The sequence below is a fragment of the Tachypleus tridentatus genome, chromosome 2 (assembly GCF_004210375.1).
Source record: "Tachypleus tridentatus isolate NWPU-2018 chromosome 2, ASM421037v1, whole genome shotgun sequence".
In the NCBI taxonomy this organism is placed as follows: Eukaryota; Metazoa; Arthropoda; class Merostomata; order Xiphosura; family Limulidae; genus Tachypleus; species Tachypleus tridentatus.
This window is the reverse complement of record NC_134826.1, coordinates 60,645,241-60,653,087: the sequence shown is the minus strand read 5'-3', so window position 1 is coordinate 60,653,087 and position 7,847 is coordinate 60,645,241.

The following is a 7,847-nucleotide window of genomic DNA, read 5'->3' as shown; positions in this document are numbered from 1 at the left end:
CTTCATATTCCAGTCGCAGAGGAGATGATACAGAAGTTATTATTTTACTGCATTGAAAATGTATTTTCGATAGGTACGTATCGTCTCTTACATGATTAACTATTCTTGTTCAATGCTGCACTCTTATTGTGAACTTTTTACTAACGCAAGCCACAAGCGTTACGCTCTCCGTTACAATCGGAAGGTTCCGCCATGTCTCTCATACAAGTCATTATGTGTCACTTGTTAACCAATCGGAGCATGACATGCTTACATGATTTATGTGGCAACCTCAACACTTCTCTATCTGACCATCACTTCGAAGTTTGGTAGAAGGAGTGAGCATTTGGCAGTTGTGGGAAGGAAAGATGGGAAGTGTGAGAGAAGACAAGTACTTATCAGTTTGTTTGTTTTGCTACTAAGCACAAAGCTATACAAAGGGCTATATGTGCACTGCTCACCAGGAAAATCGAAACCCGGTTTCTAATGGTATAAGCTCGCAGACATACCACTGTACAACTGAGTGCAGTACTTATTGGAAATACATTTTCAGTGTAGGAGAATTATTGCATACAATATGGTAGGTACTTACCTCCTTTTTACAAGATTGGATAGAATTCCACATTGAAATGGAAAAAAAGAACTGATGCAAGGGAGAAACAGAGATCCTCCCAAAAGCATTTGAAGGATATCTCTGATCATTTGAGAAAAATTGGGGCTCTGCACCACCTCTGAATCAGGTATGCTCTTTACCTTTGTGTATAATTCGGGAACACAAGGGCGGAAAACACAAAGAGTAACGTGGCGTCAGACTGTACAGAGCAACCAATTCCTCCTCTATGAGGAATTGACATCTTGTGAGGGTAAGATGAGGGCCATGTCTACTTTACCTCTAACCTAGGAAATGGGGATTAAGATCTGCACCAATTCCGTGATATTTCTACTCATGCGAAGACTTACGGATTGGTTCACTTTATTCAAAACATCCTCTGCAAGAAACTGAAATCCCGTGAGGGTAGGACATGGACACCCAGTCTAGGGGTAACTGCATGCAATAGCTCAATACCAGGTGTTGTGGATGTGCAACCACACAGATATATGGGTTCACTCTGATCCAAAAACCATTTCTACAGTGACCCAACATCCAGCGAGGGTAGGACAAGGATCCAATTTTGTATGTGCAAATGAAGTACTGATGCAACCAGTGTGAAGATATGTGAGAATTGGTTCACTCATTCCAAAACCTCCTTCATGGGGAACCGACATTTCGCGAGGGTAGAATGATACCCATTCTACACGTGCAACACAAGTGGAGGCAACATATTGTTTTGACTTTACACCACTTTTCTACTCTCAATTGAATAATTATAACCAACTATGTAGAACCCATCCAGAAGGGTGCCTTCATGGTACACCACCCAAGCAACTTGGAACTAGAAAGTGGCAAGAACCCCCTTACTCCTTTTGAAGAAGGTGGAAATTATGCATTGGGGAGTTCAAAGAACCATTGTCACTGGAGTGTAATGGGTGACACTCATACAAAACCCTATGTTGAAAAGCAGACAATACAGAGTTCTTCTCTCAAGGAATGGTAGGGATAAGCAGCTATCCCTGTCTATTTTATTCATGTTGTCCATGAGTGGTACAGTCTGGAACGGACATATTTATTAAGCAAATATCGCGAGGTTATTCACCTACAAGCGATCTTGTGGAATACCTCATATCTACGATGACTGTGCAGTTACAGATGAGAGCATACAGTAAATTTTGCATGTAGTGCAGACATCTAAAGAATATCTTGTCACGCCTGAATCACCACAGAATTAGATTCAATAGACAAATGCAAAGTAAAGCTAATATAGAAGAAAACAAGAGAAAAGGGTGAAAAGACGTAAGGGAAGTGAGGAAGAAACTAATGGATGAAACAATAAACCTAACTAAGAAGGGTCAAAGGAGAAAGATTCCAGAATGACGAGAGTTACTTAAGAATGGGAACCACTGAAGAAAATCGTGCAAACAATATAACCAGTTAGCTCATACTGGAACAAGTTCATACAGATCTTGACAAAGGAAAACAGAGAAGAAGGGAAATTAGGCAAAAAGTAGTTAACCTCGTAAGTAGTTGAAGATAACGAAGGAAGAAATTAATTGGAGATAGTAGAGGCCAGGGACTGTGGTACAATGTGCAAGGGATGCCATAGCAAATACATGACTGACATCCTCTGCAATGGAAGAGAGGATGGAATATCCTTGATGAAAAAGAAATTAGGAACACTAAGCAAGAGAAAAAAACCGAGGTAAAGTAAGAATGAAGTACAACATGAACGTCCTATCCAGAAGCACTGGAATATGGAAGTGGTCAATTCATCTGAAATTAACAGAATAAAGAGTTAAAACTGGAAAAGGAAGGAAGTGATAATGAAGAATGACGAAAAGTGAACGACACTGGATGTGAGAACCAGACCACGCCACCAAGGACTGAAATTAGTCAGGCATGAAAATGAAAGACAAAAAGGGTAGAATATAGAATCAATGGCAGCAAACAAAGAAAGGGAAAAATAACTAAAGATGGAGCAAGAGAAGACCACAGACGAGCATATCATGAATGAGCAATCTAAAGGCCAAGCATGAAATGTGAAGAGGAGGGAAATGAACTGAGAAAGTAATCAGATAGGAAGATAAATTAAAGGAAACGCGTTAGATTAAATCCAGGTGAAAACAGCCATAGCCAAAACCCAATGACAGAGAACGGGAGACCAAATTAACTGGTGAAAGGAGGAGGTAATATTACAAAATGAGGGACAAACCACTAAATGCCAAGTCAGTGAAAACACTCCATTGTGTAAACCAATTCTGGTCCCGAGAATAACCTGACAGCAGTCTGAAAGCTCCCTGTGTGTGTCAGGACAAAATAACCTGATCATTACGGGCCCAAAATATCCAAGTGGAAAATATGGGGATCCCGACTATATGTATCATGGAAATGATCCACAACTGTTAAGTGGTTAGATTGAAACATGGCCAAATGATCTACAGAGATGGGAAACAAGAATTCAAGAGAAGCAAACAGCAAGGAGCTCTAGGACGGTAAGGAGAAAAAAATTTACAACCTCAGACCAGTAGCCTAAAGCCAGACTATGGTCGACATATTGTCTCCAAATTAAAAGGGACCCATCTGCATATAGAAGAAAATCTATGCACAGAGTAGAGGAAAAGACAGGGTGTACTAAACGGCCTGTACTAGAGAATAAAGCGAAGAGAAAAGGACTATGTGCCACTTCGAAGGACGACTAAGAACTCTTAAAGAACAAAGGACTGAGAAGTATGAATAAAAGAGCTTCACTTAGCGGACAAACCAGCTCATATAAGTACCGTCGATAATCAGTATGATAGGTTGATGCTTGTTACGAATAGCAAGAAGCCAGTCATCTAAGGAAAAAAGAAAGCAAAATCACACATCACAAAGGTGTAGAGCAAAGGGCCACATAAACCAATAATGATGTTAGACACCAAATTCAGCCCAAATGGAAAGGCACAAAATTAGTATACCATCCCATAACAGACAAACTGAATAAAAGAACAAGAATGCCCTTAGGTGGAATATGGAGATAAACATTCAGTCATCAAATTATCCTCAGAAAAGGCCCACTAAGGGAGAAGGGTAGGATGCCCTAGTGAATTAAGGAGTAAAAAAAAGGAATGAGGATGGGTTAGGTCACTGAACAGACTCCACTTTCCAGTCCAGTTGGGAACTACACACAGGAGGGGGAGGTCTGAAAGCCTGTTGGGTGAAGAGAAAGCAACTAACAAAGAAAGATGCTGTCATGAACAGGGATTCTGAGGAGGAAAAAAGTGCTAACGAAACTGTATGACAAGAGACAGTGACCCCAATGAGATATATAAGAGTGTGTTGATGAACAAACTCAACAGATGAACTCCCACTGGACCTGAACCCTGCAGAAAACTTCTGGAATCAACGTTGGTTGCCTTACATCACTAGGAAAAACGATGAACTATGACATAGCAGGAAGAAGAAAAATCAAGGACATAAAAGGGAAAATCTGTTAGACAAAAACTGGTGCAGACTGGAAAACATAAGGCGTCAGAAAAGAAAGGGTGAAAAGAGTTGGACTGTATAGACCAGGGGTCACCAAACTATGGCCCGCGGGCCGGATACGGCCCTCGAGGTCATTTTGTCCGGCTCGCCAGCAGCTAGCCGCTTGGAAATAAAGTGACATTTCATCAAATGTCCGACTGTCATAACAAAATAAATCACACCGATGGTCGCATTAAGCTGACAAACACAAGACGTTATGATAAAAAGAAGCAAGTCTATCACGCGCATTTTTAACCAATAGGAAAACTTTTCTTTCGTCCTTGCTGTCCGTTTATTCATATCGAGACACGTATCTATGAAAGCATTAGGATATTGAAAACAAGTACAGACTTAACCCTCGTCCTATCGATTCGTCTTGTAAATTCAGCGGCCTTGGGTAACCACTTCAGCAAGCTCATTTCTCTTAGTAGTCGCTTTTCGTAACTCGTTCTTAGGTACGTGTCGTGGCAAACGTACGTTTCAATATATTTTGTTTGTGCGTTCTTGGACCAGTACAATACTTTTCTCACAGCGTCCTGTGTTTTTCATTTTAAGATCCTGTTTTTTTTTTCACCCATCGTTATGGCTGCTTTTAAAAGAAGAAAAGTGGACTCTGAGTGTCGTGCTTTCAATGAAGAATGGGGAGAAAAGTACTTCTTTGTAGAAACAAAAAAACCATCAAGCTACTTGTGTGATATATGCAACACCGAAAGTGTTGTCGTTTTGAAAGAGTACAATCTTCGGCGTCACTATGAAACAAAACATCTATCAACATATTTGAAATTTTCAGGAAAGTTCCGTTCTGAGAAATTTGAAGCTATGAAACGTGTTTTTTGAATCTCAAAAGAATCTCTTCACGAGAAAGTTTGCTGAAAATGAATCTGTTACTCGTACAAGTTACAAAATAGTGCATAGGATGGCAGAACGAGGAAAACCTTTTACTGACAGCAACTTCATCAAAGAGTGTATGATAGAAGTAGCAAATGAGTTGAAAAAGCCAATTTCTTTGAAAGTATCAGCCTTTCAGCAACTTCAGTTGTACGGAGAGCAGAAGAACTTGGAGAGAACATCGTATTATAGATACGCCAAAAAGATAGAAACTTCCTATGGTATTCTCTGGCACTGGATGAGTCAACAGATCTCTCGAGTACGTCACAACTTCTCATGTTCATTCGTGGAGTTAATTTGGAAGAGTTGGCATCAGTTTGCAGCATGCACGAAAGAACACCTGGAGAAGACATTTTCATGGAAGTGCATAAAACTTTGCAAGACTATAACCTTCAGAGGAATCAGCTCAGAGGTGTAACAGTTGATGGAGGAAAAAACACGGCTGGAGTAAAGAATGGTCTGGTGGGGCTGATCAGGAAACAGTTGGAAGATCTTTAACTCCCAAGCGCTCTGTGGAAAAGACTTAGATATTTCTTGCGTACTGAAACCAATCATTTTTGCAGTGAACTTCAATCGAGGTCATGCACTTAATCATCGCCAGCTCAAGGCGTTTTTGAAGAAATTGATTCAGATTTCTGTGACTTGCCTTATCACACAGCGGTGAGGTGGCTCAGCTGCGGTAAAGTCATGTCTCGTTTTTATAAGCTGAGAAGAGAAATAGATATATTTCTTATCGAGAAATATAGAGCCGATCCATTTCTGTCGGATCCAACCTGGTTGTCAAAGTTGTCATTTTTGGTTGACATCATATTCCAAATGAATGAATTTAACTTGAAACTTCAGGGAAAGAATAACCTTGTCTGTGATCTCTATAGAATCATTAAAGGATTTCGGAAAAAGTTGTCATTGTTTGAAGCACATTTGGAAGGAGGAAACCTCTCTCATTTTCAGTGTTTCAATGAGTTTCATGCTGGAATCACAGAAGATGTCGACCTGGAGTTTGAGAAAAAGATTATTGGTGATCAAAATAAGCATTTTTAAAGAGATTTTCGGATCTCGACAGAATCAAAAGTAACATTCTCCTTTTTCAGAATCCTTTTGATTGTGTCATTGATGACGTGCCAATGGAACTTCAGCTGGAGGTCATCAATTTGCAAAGAAATGACTTGTTGAAAGCAAAACACAGAGAGAGGCAACTTATTGAATTTTACAGCAGCATACCTGAAGATGATTTCCCAAAGCTGAAGCAGTTCTCATCTGGTATGGCATCAGTGTTCGGAACAACTTATGTCTGTGAACAAGCATTTTCAAAAATGAAGTATGTGAAGTCGGTACATCGATTAAGGTTGACTGATGAACATTTGAAAGCAATTCTAATGATTGGATGCAGCAATTCAAAACCGAACATTGAAGATATTTGAAAAGCCAAATGTCAATTTCATAAATCTCACTAACGTTTTTGTGGCTTAGTGAAATTCAGGTATGTACTCACTATGTGCGATGTGACAATTGTTTTTACAAATGTCACCTTCTTTGATAACCTTTTTGGTATATAAAAATGTTGGTTGTATTTCTGTTTAATTTTTATTATATGTGTGTATTGCATGTTACTCCCACATGGCTTATGTGGCATCCTAAACTTAGTGTTAAATCTTTTACAGAGAGCTTTCGTTCTAGCTTATGAGTATTGAACATAATGATCGTTCGGCCCGCGTTTCTCATTTCCCAAGTAATCTGGCCTCCTGTGAAAAAAGTTTGGTGACCCCTGGTATAGGCCATAGAGACCAAGGGCTCTACAAACAGAATAACTATGTAATGTTGTAAAAACAGGACCATATGTGGGATTCATTTAAAGGATCTAAGGTATAGGGTCTGTAAAATAAAATGACTTATTTATAACAAAACCGTGGTGGCAGGGTAAGAGCCAAAGATGAGAAGTGGGCAAATCAGTAACTAATATTGTGGAAGATGACCCCTAAAAACCTCTTGGGATCCCCAGACAAACTTCAAACAGGAGAAGTACAAATGAGAGGGACTACAATAATTAGTGTGAGAAATTAAAGATGGGAATGCAGTACCACAGTGAGTCAAACAAGAATTTCAGGGCATCTCCTGCAAACTGGCAAAATAAACCCAATATGTGTGTGCCCATTAAGGACAGCTCATTCAAAAATGAGAAAGAACAGACTGTGGGGAACCAAAAAAACTGATGCAGTCTCCCTAAATGGAAGCAAAATATAAAGTGGGAACTTGAAAATCAGAGAATAGGGAAGGATGAAGGTTATCGAGGTGAACTTTAAAGAGCAATTGGCAAAATATAATACACTTGAGAAATAGTCCACAGAAACCAACAATAGCCAAACAGAATCCACAGACAGTGAACAAGAAGGGGTAGGGGAATCTGTCAAAATCTTCCTTAACAAGCACTGATGAGAAACAAAGGATGACCATAAAATGCTCAAACAACAGCTGATTATTTCGCTGACTGGTCGCCAGTACCTGTGGCCTAAAATATGGATATAGATGAAACGGAATAACTTGAAAAGGTGACATGAGCTTTGGAATGCATGTTTGAATTTTATCAAACAAGCAAAAAATGTGGCAGCAACACAGGTAAAGAAATGCTTCCAAAACAAAAGCGAAATTAATCCCATTAAAGTGGCAGTGAAACACAGGAAAACTGCTTCAAGTCCAAAAAAGGAATTAAAGAAAGACGTCTGCACCCAAACACTGTCAAACGAGAAATGAGGGTAAGGTAGGGAAATGTAGAGGGAGTTGCATGCACCATGTAAGGAATGTCATCTTCTTATTGGTTAACAAGTGATGCATGATAACTTACTTAAGTGTGGCACTGTATTGGAATTAGGTTAAATATAGCATCAGA